General features: G+C 34.0%; 1 long non-coding RNA gene across 16 annotated transcripts in view; it reads right to left on the bottom strand.

Annotated features, from left to right (window-relative positions):
- LOC128928421 (uncharacterized) overlaps window positions 1-24,809 on the bottom strand; it is a 257,323-nt gene that overhangs the window by 200,412 nt on the left and 32,102 nt on the right. For 12 of the 16 annotated variants that reach the window (XR_013524031.1, XR_013524030.1, XR_013524029.1 and 9 more), the window contains exons 2-3: window positions 18,217-18,267; window positions 14,063-14,241 (exon numbers count right to left, since the gene is read on the bottom strand). This is a non-coding gene — a long non-coding RNA (uncharacterized LOC128928421). The remainder of the gene's footprint in view (window positions 1-14,062; window positions 14,242-18,216; window positions 18,268-24,809) is intronic. The other 4 variants (XR_013524026.1, XR_013524037.1, XR_013524035.1 and 1 more) reach the window with 1 other exon arrangement.

The following is a 24,809-nucleotide window of genomic DNA, read 5'->3' as shown; positions in this document are numbered from 1 at the left end:
AGATACTGATGTTACATAGAAATCTAGTATATAAGAAAAAATGGAGAACAGCATAAAAGGTAAATTGGTCTCTAATTATTAGAGGCCTTTGAAATTATTATTTCCATACTTACATATTTGTCTTCTTAAGGACAGCCATTTAAATGAAAAATAAAAACAAAAATATGTTTATAGAATATTTAGAAGTAAAATGTGGGACAAGTGAAAATAGGTTGTCATAAATTTCTTAAATTTTTATGTCATAATAGAATTTTATAATGTAGACTATGATAAATTATAAATGGATATTTATTATCTAAAGAAACACCCAGGCTGGGTGCAGTGGCTCATGCCTCTAATCCCAGCACTTTGGGAGGCCAAGGCAGGGGGACCATGAGGTCAGGAGATTGAGACCATCCTGGCTAACATGGTGAAACCCCATCTCTACTAAAAATATAAAAAGTTAGCCTGGCATGGTGGTATGTGCCTGTAGTCTCAGCCACTCGGGAGACTGAGGCAGGAGAATCATTTGAACCTGGGAGGCAGAGGGTGCAGTGAGCAGAGATGGCACCACTACACTCCAGCCTGGGTGACAGAGTGAGACTGTCTCAAAAAAAAAAAAAAAAACTTTGGCTGGGCACAGTGGCTCACACTTGTAATCCTGGCACTTTGGGAGGCCAAGGCATGTGGATCATAAGGTCAGGAGATGGAGACCATCCTGACTAAAAATGGTGAAATCCTGTCTCTACTAAAAATACCAAAAATTAGCTGGGCGTGGTGATGGGCACCTGTCATCACAGCTACTCAGGAGGCTGAGGCAGGAGAATCGCTTGAACTCAAGAGGTAGAGACTGCAGTGAGCCAAGATCATGCCACTGTACTCCTGCATGGGCAACAGAGTGAGACTCCATCTCAAAAAAAAAAAAAAAAAAAAAAAAGAAAAGAAAAATAAACACCCCTGGAAAATGGAAAGAAGAATGACTAAAATGAGATGAAATGGGACATTAAAAATATATTTATTACATGTTGAGAGACAAAATATAACTAAGGAATAATGAACAGAAAGGACAGAAAAGAAATAAAATATCTGTATGATAGTCTTAAGTTCAAGCATGTCAATAATTATACTCAAATTTTAAAAACAAAACATTTCCATTAGAAAAACAGACTGTCAATTCAGATTTAAAAGACCTAACTGTGTACTTACAAAAATCAAATGTAGATATTAAAGTATAAAAAGTTTAAAAGTAAAGGATGTTTTAAAAAAGATTCATTATGCAAACACTAAGCATAAAAAACTTGGTAAAGCTATAATACCTGCCAAAAAACTTGAGGAAAAATAGTATTACCTAGGAATTAGAAAACACATTTAATTAGACAATAAATGCACAACAAATTAAAATTAGTGAAATGCATCTAACTCAATTCTTAAAGGAAATGTATAGTTTTAAATGCAACATTAGATAATTAGAAAGATGTAAAGCAATGAATTCTGTTTCCAAGTTTAGAATCTTAAAGCAGTAAAAATAGAACCTAAAATAAATAAACAAAATAAATAATAAAATTTAAGTAGAAAAAATAAACAGAAAAATAATAGAGAAAATCAACAAAACCAGAAGTTAGTTCTTTGATAAAATTAATGAAATTTATATATCACTAGAATGACTTTTCATAAAAGAGACAGAGAAAAAGAGAAAGACAACATTCTAACTCCAGGAATGAAAAGGTAAACTTCCTCAGAGATACTGCTAATACTAAGAGTCTAATAATGGAATATCATCAGCAACTTTATTCCAATAGGTTTAACAACTTAGATTAAATGGAGGAAAAAAAATTAAAGGCACAAATCACCAAAACTGATTAAAGAAAAAGCAGAAATGCTAAATAGCCATCTAGACAATAAATAAACTCAATTTATAATTAAACAAATATCCTCAGCTCCCCTCCCCACCCCCCCACACACACACATACACATACACACAGACACACACACACATAGACACACACATACACACAGGAATAAATAAAAAGTACTTTAGGCCCAGGCAGCATCACCAGTAAATCTCAGTAAGCATTTAAAACTAACCTATACTATTTCTATACAAAAATTTTTAAGAATACAAAATAAAGAAAGTTAACAATTCATTTACTCATCTTATGAAGTATTTCTCATTATCAATATAAGAAAAGAACATTACAAGAAAATAGATTATAGACAAAAATTTTCTGAAAAATATATTCATAAATTCTTAAAAACATAAATCAAATCCAACAATATTTAGAGCTTAGATACCATAATCAAGTTGAGTATATCACAGCAACTCAAGATTAATTTAATATATGATAATCTGTTGATATAATTCACTACTTTTGCAGCTTAAAGCCAAAAAAGTTATATAAATATTTAATAAATGAAACTGTCATGTGACAAAAAAAGCCACTATAATTTCTGAGCCTCTTAGCAAACTAGGAACAGAAGGAAACATCTTCAATGTGATAAGTGACAGGCTACAAAAATTGACATTTAATATATTGAACAGTGAAATATTAGATATTTTCCTTCTAAGATGAAATAAGGAGAAAGATATCTGACCTACTGACACCTATTCCACATGGCAGTGATTTTCTATTCAGTGAAAGAATGCAAGGTGGGTGGAAGGCAACCAGATATAAAAGAAAGTAAGGCCGGGCGCGGTGGCTCACGCCTGTAATCCCAGCACTTTGGAAGGCTGAGGCGGGTGGATCACGAGGTCAAGAGATTGAGACCATCCTGGTCAACATGGTGAAACCCCGTCTCTACTAAAAAAAATACAAAAATTAGCTGGGCATGTTGGCACGTGCCTGTAATCCCAGCTACTCAGGAGGCTGAAGCAGGAGAATTGCCCGATCCCAGGAGGCGGAGGTAGCAGTGAGCCGAGATCATGCCATTGCACTCCAGCCTGGGTAACAAGAGTGAAACTCCATCTCAAAAAAAAAAAGTAGCAAAAATGTCAATATTTTCAGTTGATATCACTGTCTATATAGAAAATCCTAAAAAATTAGCAAAAAATATTTCCACTAGAAATAATGTTACAGGATCTTTGGGGTGTCATTTTTCTGATCAGAAACCTCTCTGGCTGGCAACAGTTTGCCCAAGTTTTGCTCAGCACCGGTGGGCTCATTTTTCCTTGGTAGGTTGTGCTCAGCTCATGCTACTGGCCTGGGTCCCACACCTGCCAAGGGCGAGTCACTCATGAAACAGCAAGGACTGTGTGAGTGAGCAAGGGGTCCAGCCACTACGCACAGTCAAACATACCAGCTGCTGCAGCAGGGTGGGCTGCTCCAGGTGCTGATTTGGGTGCTGTTCTCTGAAAGCTTATGGCCACACCAGGTGAACCACAAGCAGCTTCCACAGCTGGCACCAAAGAACACAGTGGCATCCATAAGCTTGAAGACACCAGGAACCACAGGGCCCCATAGTGGGAGTCACAGCCCTGGCTTGGGGTGGGCCCAAAGGGCCACGGATATTTCCTTCTCTTCACCCTCAATGTGATGAGCAAGGGGCATGTCTCAGTCCTGCTTCTGTTACAGCTTTTAGCCTTGCCATTCGCTGTGTCCCAAGTTCTTGTCCTGAAACCAGGAAAAAATGAGGTACACAGGCAAGTGGAGGGTGAGCAAGATGAAGAAGAGCTTTACTGAGTGATAGACCAGCTCAGAGGAAACCCACAAAGAGCAGCTCCTTTATGCAGCCAGAATGTCTTGACAAGTGTTCAGCTCCTAGCAGAAGGTATTACTCCTCTCTGCTAGGCAAGTCATCCCAACAAGTGTATAGCTATCAATTATGACCAGAGAGCATAGCTCCTCTGCAGCTGATCATCCCATCATCTAAACAACTCTCACCAGAGAAGAGGCCTTAGAGTGGGTGGCTTGTCTCTGCAAGCAGGTTGTCCTGCCATCTCTGCACTCTCAGCAGAGAGGAGGCCCTAGAATGGGTTGCACCTCTCTGCAGCTGGTCATCCTAACACCTGCTCAGCTCTGGCTGAGCCAGTGGCCTTTATGGGCCTCACAGGGGAGGAAGTGTGCACCAATTGGTCCATGGGTGGTGATGGGAGGGTCCTAAAAAGGCACCACAAGTTTCCACTCTGCTCCACTGGACTGGCAGCCTGGCCCCAGCTTTCAGGACCTCAGTGGCCTGAAGGTGTGAACTCTCTGGGGACCTTCCCATTCCACCCAGGAACCTGTCTGCCTTCTACTGCTGTTCATGGTGTCCAGGCTGTAGATGCCAAGGGGTGTCTGCAGGCCAGGGCCAAGCTGCTCTCAGCAACCTCTTGGCTTCCCTTCTATGATCACTGCTGTCCAGTCTGGAGAAAGCCAACGTTAGCATGGCCCCAAGTGTGTGTACACCCAGCCCAGCTGTGACAGCATGCAGGCTTGGCCTCAACTTTGCTCTAACATCAGAATGGGTGCTAATACAGGGAGAAGCCAGGCACTTTCAAGCCTGTAAGGGCAGGGGATACAAACCTATATACTAAGAAGTGCATAACAATGCTGAGAACAATAAAAGATACCTAGATAAGTGATGAAATAAATTATTTTCATCAAATAAAAAGACCAAATGCTGTAAAGAATACCAATTCTCCCAAAATTTAGCTGCAGATTAAATGTGATCCCAATAAAAATTCTTGCATGTTTCTTCCTAGAAATTGACAAGATAATTTTAAATTGTAGTTGGCAAAGAAAGGACCAATGATAGCTAAAACTGTTTTAAAAAAAAGAAGACTAAACTTTTCAGAACTTTCTGTAAAGCTACAATAATCAATGCAGTGTGGTAATGTTGAAGAATAGGCATATGGATCAATGAAACAGAATAATATGTTCAAAACTAGATTTTACATATGCAGTACATTTATGACAACACAAGAGAAATTCAACCAGAAAAAGAAAGTATCTTCCAAAAATGGTGCTGGAACAACTCAATATCCATATAGAAAAAAAGAAAGTCAATAACAAGCATGCATCAAAATAGAAGGGGGATAAAATCAATAGAGGTGTGTCAAGCAGTTAATTATTTTAAAATTTTATTAATTTCTATATTTTATTAATATTGTTTACCAGGTTTTTAAATGTGAAATATTTTGTTATAGTTTGTATCGTTCTAAACAAATACCATTCTTAATAACAATTTTTTAAATTATATTTTTTTTCTTAGAGTTCCAGGTTCCATAAAACTGATCTACCCCGGTCCCAAATTCACCCTATGTTCTTCTTTAAAATGAAGTCAAAAATTGGCACTGTTTGCTTGGACTGCAAAGCCAATAAGCCTAACTACAATATCCTATTAGCCTATTTATTAATTAAGAAGCACACATCTTTGAAATATGGTCCTTTCATAAAGGGTGATGTACTGAAGTATTGTCCATTCTGTATTTTTACCTTTTCATATCTTGAAGTGTTTTCTAGGAAAAGAAATGCATAGATAGTAAATAATTTCTATAACCAAAAAATAATAGTAGTAATTGATTCTGATATTTCTCAAAAAAATATGGATGACAAACATATTATATGGGAAATAATGTCACATTTTAAACATATTGTTCACATATTATCAACTCTTCTAAAAAATAATGTGGTTCTGAAGTAAGGAATAGAGATATAAGAACCATGAGTAATGTGAAGAAAAAGTTGGCATTTGAAATTTTATCTAATGTGGATGTTATAACCATTGAAGAAAAATTTCTTCATACTCTAAGTATTTCCATGAAAAAATTAAGGACTCTACACATAATATTTACTTATGTAATCACTACTATGATATTTTCTGTTGAGTAGAAATGTTTTTTAAGTGAAGAAAAACTATGTCCACAGATTCATTACATTGGGTATATTATTCGGGTTAAATTCCAGTGTCAAATTCTAGTATTGAAGAAACAATTACTATCATAGGTAATATTATACTTATAAACAAAATTATTTTATTAGTAAAACTCTTAGATATTTGAATGTGTTTTGTTTACATCTTTTATTTGTTTAAAAGAAAAGTTTAAACAAATTTATAAAAGCTACAAAGTCTAACATAAATATAAAATGTAATGAAGACTGTAATCAATAAAGTGTCCATATGTACTTTTTAAAAAAATACTATTAATTGTGTCAATGCTTTCAAATAACTGAAACTCAAAAAGATATTTTTGAATGAAGGAATGAATGAAGAAGTTGCATAAAGACATTTAGTAAACACTAGTGTTTATAGCTTTGTTTGTTATAACCTTCACCTACTTAAGGATTATGAGAAAAGGAGGATGATTGTTATTATAATAATTCCTAAAAATGCACTTTCTACATTTTTCTAGATCTAACTTGGAGCTTTTAAAGCTAGACATGGTTGAAAAATATTATTTGTTGTTTCATCAACTAAAATAATAATTTTTATTCTATCAAACTTTACAATATAGACACGGAAATTATTTTATTTCCTATTGCTTATAATTTTAAAACCCTAGAAACAATCTTAATGCTCATCAACCAGTAACCAACTAAATACATTTTGATATAAGCAACACAGTGGCATATTTGTAGTCATTAAAACTTAAGGAAGACCTTTGCTTCCAGCCAAGAAAGAGTAACAATGACCACATCTACTTTACCTGAAACACCTAAAACCTAAAAGAAACACACGAAACAGAGGCTCCCAAAACATTAGACATTAGGCAGTGAAGATGATGAGGTGAACTTTCTGGTTCTTCCAGCTTACTGCCAGGAGAAAAATTTGCATGCAGGGAATCAGGGAGAGAAAAACCCAGGCTGTGCTTGAATTGTACCAAAGACAGAGCTGGGAGGCCACAAAAGCCAAGGAAGCAGGGAGAGAGCTATACACAGAGAGAACACTGAAGATGCACATATCTTCCCCCATCAAGTTTTCACTTAAATATTAATGAGTTCATGGGTGTAAGGAAACTACGCAAGACTGTGGGGATGACTGGGGAATCACCTAAAAATAGTTTGGGAAAGAGTGACTGGACTTCACAAAGTGTTAGCAATAATGCCTCTTTCCAAAAGTCACAGTGGAAAGTCTAATAATTAACAGGACATGTGCTATTAACAAGAATCTTGATTCTGTAGCGGAAAATAAATTGTCACTTCTAAACTTATGTTTCTAGAGAATTTTCTAACAAAACATAAAGCAAGACCCAAAAAGATCAAGCTGTTTAAGAATAAACTGTAGCCCAGAATGAGGCTCAATAATGTTTCAGAAATAGAAAGATATGCCAAAAGGTAAAACTTCACAAGGTTGGCATTCATTGAAAGATAACAAGGCAAGTAAAGGAGGAGGAATATACAACCCAAATTGAGGAGAATAATCAATTACTTGAAAGTGACCCATAAATAATACAGACTATAAAATTAGTAGACAAAGGCATAAAAGCAGTTACTACAACTCTATTTCTTTTTTAATTTGTAACTCAGGTACATACAATTTTTTTTTATTTTGTTAATTCCTCAAGTTCCTAAAAATGATTACTGCTTATAACTATCAAGATAATTGATTTATCCATGGAACAATTATGTTTTTCAACAATTACAATCTTAAAAATGTTTTCGAATGTAATTTTGCACTAATTTCTTATGTTCAGGAAACGTGAGGAAGGACTGAGTATATTTCGTAAAGACAAGAAAGATTTTTTTAAAAAAAAACACCAAATTGAAAAATTGAACCTCTCAAGGTAAAAACTAGAATGTCTGGGATGAAAATACATTAGATAGTTTTAATATCAGACTAGATGCTACAAATAAAATATTAGTGAATTTAAAGAAATAGCAATAAAATTGTCTAAAATGAAACACAGAGAGAAAAAAAAGATTTGAAAATAAGGAAATAAAATGAGTGAGCTGTAAGACATCTTTAAACAGTAAAATATATGTTGAATTAAGAGTCCCAGAAAGAGAGAGACTCAAAAAAGTATTTGAAGAAATAATGGCCAAATTTTTTTCCCAAATTTGATAAAAAGTATAAATACACAAATGCAAGAATCTCAACAAATAAAAAGCAAAGAAACCATGAAGAAAATTACATAAATCTATATCATAATCAAATTGCTTCAAATCAATAAGACAGTATCTTAAAAGGAGCCAGAGAAAAAGCCGTAAGGAAGAATAAAGGTGAAAGGTATCCTCATCATAATAAAATGCAGACTAGAAGACAAGGATGCAACATCTTTAAAGCACTAAAAGGAAAATAAAATAATAAACCCATAATTTTTAAACCAGTAAAAAATGTCTCAACAAAGGCAAAATAACTCTGTATCACACAAAATAATTAAAGAAAGTTCTCCAAACAGAAAAAAAAATGATATTAGGTTTTAAAACCTGTGTAAATACAAATGAATGAAGAGCATCAGAAATGGTAACCCTATAAGCATACAGGTAAATATCTTATTTTCATAAATATAAGTATGTATAATGATTTTGTAATAATAAAAGCATCAATTTTCCGAGAGGACATCAGAATTTTAACATTTATGTACTTGGTGACAGAGCTTCAAAATACAAGGTGCATGTAGTAAGAAATTTCAACCTTACTCTCTCAAAAGTTGACAAAATGAGTAGACAAAAGCCAATAAGGATATGGAAAACATAAACATCATTTCAATCCATTTCATCTAATTAACATTTGTAGAATACTCCACCAAATAAGGTGATATACATCCCTTGTACATTCTTTTTCTAGTGCACAATAGACATATATCAATATATTCTCAGCCATAAAATAAGTCTCAATAAACGTAAAAGGATACAAGTCATGCAATGTTCTCTGACCACAAATGAATTAAATTAGAAACCAATAACTGAAAGCACTTTCAAAAATCTCCACATATTAGGAGTGAGTGTAGGGAATGCCACATTTCTAAATAATTCATGGGTAAAATAAGAAATTTAAAAAGAAAATGAATTAGAAAACATGTTGAACTGAATGAAAATAAACAGTCTATCAAAATTGACAGTATTTTGCTAAAGCAAAATAAGATTATAGGAATAAATGCAGAAAAATAGTAAAGATCAATGCCCTTGTAATTCACTTAAAGATACTAGAAATAGTAAACAAACCCCAAATTATATAGAAGAAAGCAACAATACATATCAGAGTGGTCAACAACACAGTGGAAAACAAGAAAATAATAGAAAAAGCCAATTAAAATTTGAGAACACCAATAAAATTGAAAAACCTCTTGTCAGACTAATCATGAAGAAAAGAAAACACAAATAACAATGTGAAGAATGAGAGCAGTGACATTACTAAATTTTTTAAAATTTGAAGTGGCATCAAGGAATATTATTAATAGCTTTGAGCCAATAAATTCAAGAACTTTGATGAAATCAACAAATTCCTTGACAAACTCAAATTTCCAAAGCTTAGTCAAGAATAAATAACTTTAAAAGCCCTATATCAATTAACTATTTTAATTTGCAGTTAAAAATCTTTTCACAGAAAAAATATTAAGCCCCATGAAACCTCAATGTTGAATGCTAGCAGAAATTTATGAAAAAATGTAATCCTAAAAATTGAAGTTTAAACTAAAACTAGAATTTAAAGAAGAAGAAATTACTTTTCAACTTATTCTTTGATCCAGCATTACTCATTCCTAATTCAAAGTCACTATAAAGCAAAATTTATGCCAATATTCCTTTAAAAAAATACACCATGACCAGGTTTAGGAATAAATGGTTGGTTTAACATTTAGAAATCAATCAATATGTAATTCACCATATTAACAGACTTTAAAAATCCAAGTAATATCAATAATTAAAGACAAAGCTTTGGACAGTGTCTCACAGACCTAATAAAACTCTCAATGAACTAGGCATACAAAGAAACTTTCTTAACCTGATAAAGTGTACACACACACTAAAAATTATTGTTTACATCATACTTATTGTGAAAATTAAACATTTCTCTAAGATTATGAACAGGATAATGAGTCTCACTTTCTCTATCTTAAGTAATAAGACATGAAAAAGGAATCAAAGTTGGACATATTGGTAAGAAAGAAATAAAAATGCCCTTATTAGCAAATGATCTGATCACCTATGCAAAAATCCTATGAAATCTACAAAAAAACTATTAGAATAATAAATGAATTTAGCAAGGTCATTATATAAAAAGTGTATTTTTATATATTAATCAAGAAAAAATGAAATTAAAAGTCAATAACAAATAGAATCAAAATTATGAAATAGGAAAAAATCTAACAAAGAAATTAAAAGCCTATTCACTGAAAACTATAAAACATTGTTGAGAGAATGAAAAACCTAAACGAATGAAGAGATGTAGTATGTTTATAAATTGGAAGTTTAAATATATTCTCCCAAAAATTGATTTCTAGATTCAGCACCATCCCAATAAATTCCTTAGCCTTTTTTTTAATAGAAAGTAACATTTATTCTGAAAATTTTGCATACTGTTTATCAAAGAAGATGTATGGAGAGCAAATATGCTCATGAAAATTTGCTTAACTTCATTAGTGATTAGAGAAATGCAATCAAAACTGAAAAGATAGACTATTACACACTGCTAGAATGCCTAAAGTTGAAAAGACTAACTATATCAAGTTCTGTAAAGGATTAAAAAAAAAAAACACGGAACTTTCATATATATAACCACTTTGGAAAACTGTTTAACAGCTTCTAAAAACTGAATACATTTACCTACCACATAAGCAGATATTCCACTTCTAGGTGTTTGCTCAAGATAAATGGAAGTATATGTTTACATAGACTTAAACGAAATGTTCAGAGCTGCTATAAAACTGAAAATAATGCAAATGTCCCTCACCAAGTGGACGGATAAACCAATCATGGTATATTCATTCAGTGAAATTCTACTTATCATTAATAAGAAATGTCCCATTGATATGCACATCAATCATCAGTCAAGAATTTTAGAAAAATTATGCTCAATGAAAAAACAGCAGACAAAAAAGAGTATGTACTGTATGATTCCATTTAGATAAAGTTCTAGAAAACACAAATGAATCTATAGAAACAAAAGGACTTCACTGGTTGCCTGGGAATGTTGGTTGCGGGAAGATATAGGACAGAGAGATATAAAGTGAAATGAGAAAGCTTTTCAGTGAACAATACTTTTAATTTCTTGATTGTAGTGATGATTTCACAGGAGTCACAACTTACCAAATTATACACTTGAAACTTGTGCAACTTATTGTGTCAATTGTCCCTTAATAAAGCTGTTAAAAACTAAAAGAAGATAGATAAGTACTAATATGAGAAGATGTGTAAGAAATATCAAGTAAAAAATGTGAGTGGAATAATATATATATTATGATCCTAATTTTGTACAAAAATGATATATATACATGTTTGTATAAAACTAAAAAATCTAAAAATAGAAATTTACACTCACAGTGGGCCATGTAAGAGAGGCAGAGAAGGATTAGGGAATAGCAGTAAGTAGGTTTTTTGCTTTATACATAACACATTTTCACAAACAACAACCTATTAATTTGACATTTAGTTTATATAAATCATGGCCTTAAAGGAATTAGGACTCTCTCATAAATATGTTTTAACTCTTTGTTTCATTCCTGATTTTATTTCACCAAGAGAAAATTATTTTTAAATTTCAAGATGTGTAGCATAAAGCAAGTGTTTGTCTTTCCTAAGGTTATTTTTATAATTTTAGAGTTTAGTCTTATAGTTTTGGCTACTCCAATATATGTATAGAGACATAAATAGATATATATTTAAATTTATAAAAACCTTTGAACATCAGGTAAATAAAACCAAAATTTTAAATGATAAACTAAATATATATAGAAATATATTTTTCATTCTAACTAATGGTAAATTAAAATTTTGGTTAAATATTTAGACCCTGGTTTATATACAGATGGTCTCTCTGTGTGAGTGAAATCTAAAATAAACAGAAGAATATAGCTGAAACAGTCAAAGTGGCAAAGTTAGGACTCAGAAATCTGCCTGCCTTTAGGGTATAATTGTATTTCTTTCCAGGGAATCTCACACCTTGAATTAATGAGAACATGTAGATAATGTTTTTACTTTTATCTCTATTTGATATATAACAAACCAAAAGAAAAGAATCCACCAAAAAAAAATGCTCTATGAATCTTTACCCATAACAATCCTAGACTGAATATTTTCATAGATAGATCAGTTTAAGGACACAACAAATTATTTACATCTAAATGGCCAACATTTCAAATGGCTTACAGCCTGATAATGTTATATAATTCTTATAAATTAATGAGATTTAAATATCAAAACACTCTATAGTAAATAAAAGAAACCTATGATAAAGAAACCTAAGATTCCCACCTAGACAGATTATTACAGAAATTATTTTTCAGTTAAAACAACCTTGCTACATGGTATAAACTGCCAACTTAACAAATGGTTTATAACAAATAGTTTTTGTTCTAAAAATTCATTTGCAAATCTTATTACTTGGAAATTGAAATATTTGTTTAAAAAACAATGTTGCATTTGATTCCAGGCAAGATACTAAAGTTTAACATTACTAAGCCTATTTTAGTGCCTAACATATGTACAGCATATCCTGCAGTTGCTAAGGAATAGAAGAAACATCATTTCAAATGTTGATTTTCATAAACAGCATCATCCCTTGCTAAAGTGGTAGTGAGGAGTTCTCATTTTATACATATTCCTTTTTCTGATATGAAGCAGAATCAAAAAGAAAACTATAAAATAACTTTATAAAGCAAAACAAAATTCCTATTCAAGATAGAAGACTGACCATATTCATTACTTTCGTATGTCTAAATGGATTTATTAAAATGAAAATAAGTTAAAAGAACACTGATTCACTAATATTTAGATTGCAACAAAATTCTGGAAAACCGGAAAAGGTTGAAAAGAAGTCAAACAAAACAAAGGAAAGATAAGCAAGAATTCATCCTGTCGGAACTTCTTTTGAGTGAGGAGCCAAACTGTCTGCCAAATGCTGTAGAAGCTCTGGACTCATATATGCTGAAAGACTGTAGACTGGAAATAAAAATTAGGACTGAAACATAGTTTATTTAAAATACCATCTACTAACATTCAACACCCACACAGAATGATTGACAACCAGGTATTTATTTTAAGCTAAAATTCAGGCGGTTCTTTGTGTTGCATAAAGCAGGTTAATTTGCAGTTAGATGAATATAGCTCTATGAGTATCTCCAGAATGCCTCCCAGTGAGGTATAAACGACCATTCATTCATTGTGCCATGGTTCACCTGAAACCAAGATATCTTGTACACATCTCAGTAGTTTGTCATGTGAAAATGAAGCATGTCCTGCACAACTGAGAAAATATTTGAGTGTGATGTACCTACAAATCTCAGCCCTTTTAATAATTGCCTGCCTTTTATTTCTTCTATTATACAGAATTGCCTTTATTTTTTTTTAAGCCTTGCCTGAGTATACTCTGTGAAGTCTTAAGAGTCTTTCAACTACCTGAATTTGAACAGTTTTTGCATTTGCTAAATGAATGGAATAAAATGTGTGGACAGAAATTAGGAAATTACTATGGATATGGCATCCAAAGTGATGCATTCCAATTTCTACTGCTTAAAGTTTTATAAATTAATGTGCACTCATTCTAAAGTAAAACGAGTCAGTTTTCAAATCTCCGCTTATACAAAACATATAGTTCTTTCACTCTTAGATGAATTAGCAAAAAGGAATCTCTAGACATTTGATGAGCAGAGGGCAGGGGGATGTACTTGACTCAAAACACATATAACAAGATAAATAAATAGGAAAACTGACCAAGGGAAAAACATATATAACCTAAGAAAACACGGATATTTTTTAAAATCACCATCCTCAGTAAGACTCAAGAAAATACAGTAAGTCAAATTATAATATTTTGCAATGAAGTCAAATGTTTGAAAATTAACATTTTTTGCACCCCAAAACATCCTAATTTGGCAACAATTTACAGACAAATTTCCTTTGTGAGAAATTCTGAAACCAATTGGAAGGCTTCTGCTCTTTAAGAGAATATGAAACCACATTAACCAAAGACAGTAGGGAGATTTACAACACCCTCTCGCTAGAGTACCTACCTGTGTCATAATGTCATGGATGCAGGAAGAGACCTCTTAGCTCCAAGCTTCTCTAGGGCGAGGTGAAGATTTATTCCACACATCCAGAGCCCCTACTTTTCTGAGAGAGCTTCCCAGAGGACTAGCTTCTGTATTTCCAATCCTGGAGCTCTAACAGTTCTGGTACAGTCTAGTTTTGCCTGAGAAAATGAGAACAACAGCTTGGACTTGTGGACATCGTAGGTCCTCTCTCCTGCACAACACAGAATAATGAGACAAAAAGAATCTCAGCTCTCAGCTTTCCCCCATGGTAGGAAAGTATTGATCCATGTATTCAATATTCCAAATTCTCTGGGATACCTAAAAACCTGGCAACATACTTGTCATTCTTGAAACTCTGCTGGGATCAGCACAGACTAGCCACCTAGGAGAAAATGAAGATGGTAGCTTGGGATGGTATAGTCCATAGCTCTGCACCACTGGCTCAGTACAGAGTAAGCAGACAAAAACCAGCTACCTACTTCTCCCCATGGAGAAAGGTAGTTGGTAAGAGACCCAGAATGTTTGACCAGGTTCATTGTTGGGGGTCTTCTCCATACAAGACTAGTCCGTGAAGACTGGGAAAGTTGCCCCTTTTTTTCCAATGTGCACATCGCTAACAAAGAGATTCAAGTAAAATGAAGAATTAAGCAAAGATTTTTTCAAAAAAATAAACAAGATAAATCTCAAGAAACAAATCCAAATGAAATAGATTTATGAAATTTACCTGACAGGAAATTTAAAATAACTGTCATAAAGATGTTCACTGAGGAAGATAACATATGAATGTAGTGAGAAAATCAAGAGACAGAAAATGTAAAAAAAAAAAAAAAAAAAAAAGTACCAAAGAGAAATCATAAAACTGAGAAAAGCACTAACCGAAATAAAAAATTTACTACAGATGTTCAATGGGAGACTAGATAAAGCAGAAGAAAGACAAAGTTAAAGATAGTTCATTGGAAATAAAGAATGAAATGAAAAGAAGGGCAGAAGCCTAAAGGGACTTAGGAAACAGCATCAAGCTGACATACATATACATTATGGGATGCCAACAAGGAGGAGAGAGAGAGAAACGACCAGCTTATTCAAATAAATAATGGTGAGTAATGTTCAGAATCTGTGGAAGGAATCAGGAATCCAGATTCAAGAAGCCCAAAAGACACCAAATAAGCTAAATATAAAGAACCCAACACCAACATATATTATAACGAAGTTTTCAAAAGATTAACACAGAATTTTGAAAGCAACAAGGGAAAAGTTACTTGTCACATACAAGAGAGCTTCATGAGACCATTAGTGGATTTTTCAGCAGAAACCTGGCAAACTATAAAAGTTGTGTTGCTATATACAAAGTGCTGAAAGAAAGTAACTGCCAACCAAAAAAACATCCTTAAAGAATGAAGAAGCAGTAAAGACTTTTGAGGCAAAAACAGAGCTTATTGCCACTAGATTTATCAGTTTAAAACAGAAGAATAAGATATGTAAGTCTCAAACTATGAAAATGATCTATAAAATTTACACAAAAGAAAATCCAAGTCCAAGCATATCAATTTCAAAAAATTAATGAAACATAAAGGAAGATAAAAAGAGAGAAAAAGATAAAAGAACTATAGAACTCACAGAAAACAACACAATGGCGATAACAAATACTTCCTAAGCATAATTGCTTTAAATATAAATGAATTAAACTCTCCAAGCGAAAGGATACAGTGGCTAAATGGATTTTAAAAATAATAAGACCTAACTATACTCTGTCTACAATAAACCTTTTATATTTAAGGACATACATAGACTGAAAGTAAATGGTTGAAAAAAGATATTCCATGTACATGGTAACCAAAAGAGAATAGAGATATTGTTCTCTGTTAAATCAATCAACACAGACTTTAAGTCAAAAACTGTCAAAAGATATAAGAAAGGATGTTGTATGATAATAAAAGGTACAGTCAAATGGAAAAATATAACAAGTATAAACATATATGCACTCAATATCAGAGTACCTAAGCATATAAAGCAAACATTAATGGAAGTGAAGAGAGAAATAGAGTGTAATACAATAATAGTAGACTTCGATATCACACTTTCAGTAATGAATAGGATATCCAAACACAAGATCAATAAGGCAACAGAGGACTTGAATAAAACTATAGACTAAATAGATTTTACAGACATATGCAGACCATTCCTCCCAACAGCAACAGAATACAGATTTTTCTAAAGTGCACACTGATTTTTCTTCAGGGTGGATCACTTGTTAGATCACAAAACAAGTCTCTTAAGGAGACTGAAGTTATAAATCAAACATCTTTTCTGACCATAAGAGAATGTAACTAGAAATAAATAGCAAAAGAAAAACTGGGAAATTCACAAATATGTGTAAATTGAACAGCATGCTCTTGAGCAACTATTCTTCACTGAGTCAAAAAAAATTTTTTTAATGGTAAAATACCTTGAGACAAACAAAAACAAATCTACAAAAGCTTATGAGATGCAGCAAAAATAATGCTGAGGGAAACTAGGCCCAATTTTAGCAGGAGACAGGAAATAACAAAGTTTATAGCAGAAATAAATTTTTAAAAAAGGGGGAAAAATCAACAAAAAAATTTTTTTACAAGAGAAACAAAATGCACAGAATTTTAGCTACACATACTAAGAACAAAGAAGATTCAAATAAATAAAATCAGAAATGAAAAGACATTATAACTGATGCCACAGAAATAAAAATAATTATGAGACCACTTTGAAAAACATGGGTTATCCAACAAACTGAATAACCTAGAATAAATGCATAAATTCCAAAAACATGCACCCAGCCAAAACTAAATATGAAGAAATAGAAAGTCTAAACAAACCTTATAATTAGAATGGAAATTGAATCAATAGTGAAAAGCCTCCCAACAAAGAAAAGACGAGAACAAGTGGCTTCATTGTTGAATTCTAGCAAACATTTAAAGAAGATTAACACCAATCCTTCTCAAATGCTTATAAAATTTAAGGCCAGAACACACATTGAAAGTCATTTTATGAGACTAGCATTATGCTGATATCAAAGTCAGACAAAGAAAACACAAGAAAGAAACAGAAAACTCAAAGTGATCTACACATTCAATGAATTCTATATTAAAATACCAATGACTTTTTTTATAGAAATAGAAAATTAATTCTACTGTTCCTATATATTATCATCTGATGTGGTTTGGCTGTGTCCCCACTCAAATCTCATCTTGAATTATAGTTCCCATAAACCCATGTGTTGTGGAAGAGACTCAGTAGGAGGTAATTGAATCAAAGGGGTGGTTACCCCCATGCTGTTCTTATAATAGTGAGTTCTCATGAGATCTGATGGTTTTATAAGAAGGTTTTCCTCATTTTGCTCAGCACTTCTCCTTCCTCCTACCATGTGGAGAAGGACATGTTTGCTTCCCCTTCCACCATGATTGTAAGTTTCCTGAGGCCTCCCCAGCCATGCTGAACTGTGAGTCAATTAAACCTCTTTCCTTTATAAATTTCCCAGTCTTGGACATGTGTTTATTAGCAGTATGAGAACAAACTAACACACAGTCTGAATGTTTATGTCCTCCCAAAATTTATGTTGAAACTAATCACTCATATGATGGCTTTAGGAGCAGGGTTTGGGGGAGGTGAGACTGGAGGCTTCATCAATGGAATTAGTGCCTGATATGCTTTGGATTGGCATCTGTACCCAAATCTCATCTCAAATTGTAATCCCCACATGTCAAGGGAGGAACTTGGTGGAAGATGATTAGATTATGAAGATAGTTTCCCCCATGCTGTTCTTGTGATAGTGAGTGAGCACTCAAATAATCTGATGATTTAAAAGTATGACACTTGCCCTTTGCTCACTCTCTTTTCTGGTACCCTGTAAGACGTGCCATGATTCCCCTTTGCCTTCTTCCATGATTTTAAGTTTCTGGAGGCCTCCCAAGCCATGTGGAACTGTGATTCAATTAAACCTCTTTCCTTCATCAATTACCCAGTTTTAGATGGCATCTTTATAGCAGTATAAAAATGGACTAATACAGTGCTCTTATAAAATAGACCCATATAAACTTGTTCAACCCTCCCACCACATTAGGACACAGCAAGAAGGCAACATAAATGAAGCAGAATCTCACCAGACACCAGATCTACGAGCAACTTCATCTTGTGTTTCCCAGCATTCATAACTGGAAAAAATAAATTTCTGTTGTTATAAGCTGTCCAGTCTATGGTATTTTGTTATAGCAACCTGAATAGACTAAGACAATATGGAACCGCAGAAGATCATAAGTAGCCAAATCAATCCCAAGAAAGAAGAACAAAGCTGGAGGCATTACGATTTTTGATTTCAGGATATGTTAGAAAACTTCACTAATTAAAACAGTGTGGTGGTTGTTTAAATTCAGGCACACAGACTAATGTCATGAAATAGAGAGCCTAGAAATAAATCCAAATGTATACATACAGTCAACTGATCTTCAAAAAGTATGTAAAAAAAAATGGGTGAAGTATAGCACCCTCAACAAATGGTGTTGGGTAAACTAGAATATGCAAAATAAGAACATTGTATCCTGACTTTATACCATTACAGAAAACTCAAAGTTGATTAAAGGCTTAAATGTAAGACCTAAAAATGTAAACCTCCCAGAATAAAACATAAGGAAAATCTTTATGACATTGGCCTGGTCAATGATTTCATGAATACGACATCAAAACACAGGCAACAAAAATAAAAATAGACAAGTGAGGCTACATGAAACTAAAAAGCTTCTGCACAGTAAAGGAAACAACCTACAGAGTACAAAGGCAACTGGCATAATGAAAGGAAACATTTCAAACTATATATCTAACAAGTGGTTAATCTTCAAAATATGTGAGGAATTTCTATAACTCAAGAACAAAAAGCTAATAGATCAATTAAAAACGGCTAAAGATGTGAAAACACATTTCTCCAAAGAAGTCATACAAATGGCCAGCAGGGATATGAAACATGCTCAGTGACTAATATTTTAAGAAATATAAGTTAAACCCACAATGATATATCACCTCAAACCTATCAGGATGGCCAAAGGTAAGTGTCCATGAAAATGTGAGGAAATCAGAATCTTTGTACATTGATATGGTTTGGGTATGCTCCTACCTAAATCTCATCTTGAATTGTAGTTCCCATAATCCCAATATGTTGTTGAAGGGACCAAGTGGAAATAATTGGATCATAGAAGCAGTTGCCCCATCTTGTTGTCATGATAGTGAGTTAGTTCTGATGAGATCTGATGGTTTTATAAGGAGCTTCCCCCTTTGCTGGGCACTCTTGCTTCTCTCTCCTGCCACCATGTGAAGAAAGACATGTTTGCTTCCTCTTCCACCATGATTGTAAGCTTCCTGACACCTCCCCAGCCATACTGAACTCTGAGTCAATTAAACTTTAAACTTCTGTCCTTTATAAACTACCCAGCCTCAGGTATGTCTTCATTAGTAGCATAAGAATGAACTAATATAGTTCAACTGGTACTGGGTAGTGGAACATTGCTGTAAAGATAGCCAAAAACCTGGAAACAACTTTGGAACTGGGTAAGACGCAGAGGTTGAAACCATTTAGAAGACTCAGAAGAAGACAGGAAAATGTGGGAAAGTTTGGAACTTGCTAGAAACTTGGAGGGCTCAGAAGACACAAAGATGTGGGAAAGTTTGGAACTTCCTAGAGACTTGTGGAATGGTTTTGATCAAAATGCTGATAGTGATATGAACGATGAAGTCCAGGCTGAGGTGGTCTCAGATGGAGATGAGGAACTTTTTGGGAAATGGAGCTAAGGTAACTCTTGCTGTGCTTTAGCAAAGAGACTGGTGGTTTTTTGCCCCTGCCCTAAATATTTGTGGTACCTGAAATTTAAGAGAGATTATTTGGGATTTGTAGTACAAGAAATTTCTGAGTGGCAAATCATTCAAGAGGAAGCAGAGCATAAAAGTTTGGAAATTTTGCAGCCTGAGGATACAATAACAAAGAAAAACCCATTTTCTGGGAGAAATTTAGATCATCTGCAGAAATTTGCATAAGTAATGAAAAGCCCAACATTAATCACCAAGACAATAAAGAAAATGTCTCCAGGGAATGTCAGAGACCTTCACAGAAATCCCTCCCATTATAGGCCCAGAGGCCTAGGAGGAAAAATTGTTTTCTAGATCAGGTTTCCAGCCCTTCTGCTATGTGCAGCCTCAGGACTGCATCCTAGCAGCTTCAGTTATGGCTAAAAGGAGCCAAGGTACACCTCATGTCATGGCTTCAGAGGGTGCAAGCCCCAAGCCTTGGAAGCTTCCATGTCATGTTGAGCCTATGGGTACAGAGAAGTCAAGAATTGTGGTTTGGGAACCTCCAACTAGAGTTCAGAGTATGGATGGAAACACCTGGATGTCCAGGCAGAAGTTAGCTGCAATGGTAGAACCCTCATGGAGAACCTCTTCTAAGGCAATGTAAAAGAAAAATATGGGGTCAGAGCACCCACATGGAGTCTCCAGCGTGCCACTGACTAGTGGAGCTATGAGAAGAAGGCCACCATCCTCCAAACCCCAAAATGGCAGATCCACTGACAGTTTGCACCACACGCCTGGAAAAGCTGCAGGCACTCAATGCCAGCCTGTGAAAGCAGCCAGGAGAGGGACTTTCCCTGCCAAGCCACAGGGGCAGAGATGCCCAAGGCTATGCGAGACCACATCCATTGTGGCCAGGATGTGAGGCATGGAGTCAAGGGAGATCATTTTGGAACTTTAAGGTTTAATGATTGTCCTATTGGATTTTGAACTTGCATGGTCCTGTAGCTCCTTTGTTTTGGACAATTTTTCCTATTTGGAATGGGTGTATTTCCCAAATGCCTATACCTCCATTGTATCTAGGAAGTAACAAAATTGCTTTTGATTGTACACATTCATAAGCAGAAGACACTTGCTTTGTCTCAGATGAGACTCTGAACTTGGACTTTTGAGTTAATGCTGGAATGAATTAAGGCTTCAGGGGACTATTGGAAGGGCATGATTGTGCTTTGAATTGTGAGGACATGAGATTTGAGAAGTAGCAGAGGCAGAATAATATGCTTTGTTGTGCTCCTACCTAAATCTCATCTTGAACTGTAGTACCCATTATACCCACATGCCATGGGAGAAACCAGATGGAGATAACAGAGTCATGAGGGGACTTTCTCCCACCTTGTTATCATAATAGTGATTTGGTTCTCACAATATTGGACAGTTTTATAAGGGGCTTGCCCCTTCAATGGACAGTCATTATTTTCTCTCCTGCTGCCACGTGAAGGACATGTTTGTTTCCCCTTCTGCCATGACTAAGTTTCCTGAGGCCTCCCCAGCCATGCTGAACTGTGAGTCAATTAAACCTTTCTTTTACAAATTACCCAGTCTCAGCTGTCTTTATTGTATCAACAATGGAAAACTATATGGAGGTCTCTAAAAATAAAATTAAAAGTCATATCATATGATCTAGCAAACCCATATCTGAGCATATATACAATAAATTTGAAATCAAGATCTTGAAGAGATATATGCATTTTTATGTTTATTGCAACAATATTCACAATAACCAAGATGTGAAAACAACTTAATTGTACATCCACGGATGAAAGCATAAAGAAAATATGGTATATACATTCAATGGAATACTATTTCTACTTTAAAAAAAAAGGAAACCTTGTCATTTGTAATAACATGAAACTTTGAGGACATTATGCTAATTGAATTAAGCAAGTGAAAAAAAGACAAATACTATGAAGTATCTAACTAAAATAGTCAAATTCACAGAATCCAAGTGTCAAATAATAGTTCCCAGGGCTAGAGGGAGGGAAAAATGGGAAGTTACTTTTTTATTAGCTATTTTTTATTTATTTTTAATTGGAGTTAAAAAGTATAGGCATTTAAGGTGTAAACATGATATTTTCATATGTGTACACATTATAGGATGGCTAAATCAAGCTATTTAACATATGCATTTCCTCATATACTTTTTCTTGTGGTGATTAAAATCTATTCCCTTAGCTATTTTCAAGTATACAATATACTGTTATTAACTGTGGTCAACATTTTATACCACAGAGCTCTTGAACTTATTTCTGTCTAAATAAAATTTTGTTCAATAATAATTTTATTTTAAAATATTTGACCAATATCTCCCCACTCCCCCCACTCTCCACCCCCTAATAACCATCATTTTACTCTCTGTTCCTATGACTTCAATTTTTTTAACATTCCACAATAAGTGAGATGATATATTTGTTTTTCTGTGCATGGTTTATTACACTTAACATAATGTCCAGGTTTATACAGGTTATCACAAATGACAGCTTTTCATTCTTTTTTGAGGCTGAATAGTATTTTATTCTGCATAGATTCCACATTTTGTAAATCTATTTATCTGTTTATGGACACAGAGTAATTCCATATCTAGGTTACTGTGATTAATACTGCAATTAACATGGGAATCCAGATACATCTTCCAGATACTGATTTCATTGCCTTTTGACATATACCCAGTAGTAAAATTGCTGAATCACATAGTAGCTCCATTTTTAATTTGCTGAGGAACCTACATGCTGTTTTCCATAATGGCTGTACTAATTTACATTCCCCTAAACAGTGTACGAGGGTTTCCTTTTCTCCATATCCCTACCAACACTTGTTCACTCTAATCTTTTTGATAATAGCCATGCTAACAGGAGTGAGGCAATATCTCACTGTGATTTTAATCTACCTTTCCCTGAAAATCAGAATGCTGTACATTTTTTCTTAAACCCGATGACTACTTGTATTTTTTACAGAAATGCTTATTCTGGTTCTTAACCCATTTTTTTAATTGAGTTATTTGTTTTCTTGGTATTTAGTTGTTTGAATTCCATATCTAGCTTGGATATTAAACCCTTATCCAATATACTACTTCCAAATATTTTCTCCCATTCTATACGTTATCTCTTCATTTTGTTGATTGTTTCTTTTGCTGTACACAAGTTTTTTAGTTTCATGTTAGCCCATTTGCCCATTTTTGCTTTTATTGCCTGTCCTTTAGGGGTAATAGCCAAAAAATCTTTATCCAGACCAATATTATGGACTTTTTACCTTATGTTTTGGGTTTGTTTTTTTTTTTTTTTTTCAGAGGGAGTCTCAATCTGTCACCCAGGCTGGAGTACACTGGTGGCATGATCTCTGCTTACTATAACCCCGACATCCAAGGCTCAAGCAGTCCTCCCACCTCAGCCTCCAAAGTGACTGGAACCACAGACACATGCCACCATGTCCAGCAAATTTTTTGGATTTTTTTTTTGGTAGAGATAGGGTTTTGACATGTTGCCCAGTCTGGTCTTGAACTCCTGAGCTTAAGTGATCTGCCCACCTTGGCTTCCACAAGTGTTGGGATTACAGATGTGAGCCACTGTGCCTGACCCCTATGTTTTCTTCTAGTAGTTTTATAGTCTTAGGTCCTGTGTTTAAGTCTTTAATTCATTTTGAGTTGATTTTTGTATATGGTGTGAGGTGGGGTACTAATTTTATTATTCTGCATGTGGATATCCAGTTTTTCTAACATCATTTATTGAAGAGACTATACTTTCTCCAGGAAATGGGGAGTTACTAATCAACAGACATAAATTTTCAGTTAAACAAGCAGAATAAGCTCTAGAGATCTACTGTACAACACTGTACCTATACCTAATATAATAATGTAAACTTAACATTTTTTATGAAGGTATATCTCATTTCAAATATTCTTACCACAAGAAAATAATACTTAAAAAAAGAAATAAAATGTTCAATAAGAAGGATAAAATGAAGATTTCTTTTTAATGAGAGAATTGATAAGGTATCTAGTGGTTTAATCCATGAGTTTGGCTATCCAGATACTTTGAGGGCAGGAGAAAAAAATACAAAATCTTAGGGAAATTAAGCAAAGAAAAAAGATAAAAACATTTTGGAGACAATTAGAGATGAGAATCTTCAAGATATAAATTCCAAATTCCAATGAGGATGGATTTTTTTATGGTCACCAAAATAAATGTATTATTGTGATCTTTCAGACCACCAATGATAACTAAAAGTTTTCAAAACAGAACAATGTAAAACAATGGATCACTCAAAGAATAAGGAGTTAGACTGGCATTAGAATTTTTATCAGCAATACTAAAGGTCAGTCTAGGACAGAAATAATTTTTAGTCTAGGATTCCATCTAAACTCATTAACAAGTATGAGGTTAAGATTAAAAACATTTTTATAAATAAAAATGAACAGATTTTTTTCCTGCCATGCACTCCTTATTGAGAGGCTATACCTGAGGGTGTACAATGGCAATATTGGATTGGAAATCAAAAAGAAGAAATTACAGAATCTAAAAAACAGTCAAGCACACCATAGGGACAGTGAAGCAATAATCCAGGATGACAGGCTCTAAGCCACTTTGGATCACAATCTGTCCAGTACTGAGTAGAATGACAGAGTGAACTGCATAGGCAGTTCTCCACATAAGAAGAGGAGGAAAGTGAATGAGAAATTCTAATGTGAAAGATACAAGGTGAATGAAAAGCAAGAAACTATACAGAAGCCAAGGTTCAAATATTGGGGAATGGTTTTAAATTAAATTACAAGTCAGTGGACTTTGAGAAAAGAAAAAATAGTGGCCAAGCATAGTGGCTTACACATGTAATTCCAGCACTTTGAGAGGCTGAGGCAAGAGGATCACTTGAG

Source organism: Callithrix jacchus, chromosome 11 (genome assembly GCF_049354715.1).
Source record: "Callithrix jacchus isolate 240 chromosome 11, calJac240_pri, whole genome shotgun sequence".
Lineage (NCBI taxonomy): Eukaryota > Metazoa > Chordata > Mammalia > Primates > Cebidae > Callithrix > Callithrix jacchus.
Note: the sequence above shows the minus strand (reverse complement) of the source record. Positions and strands in the feature narration are given on the sequence as shown.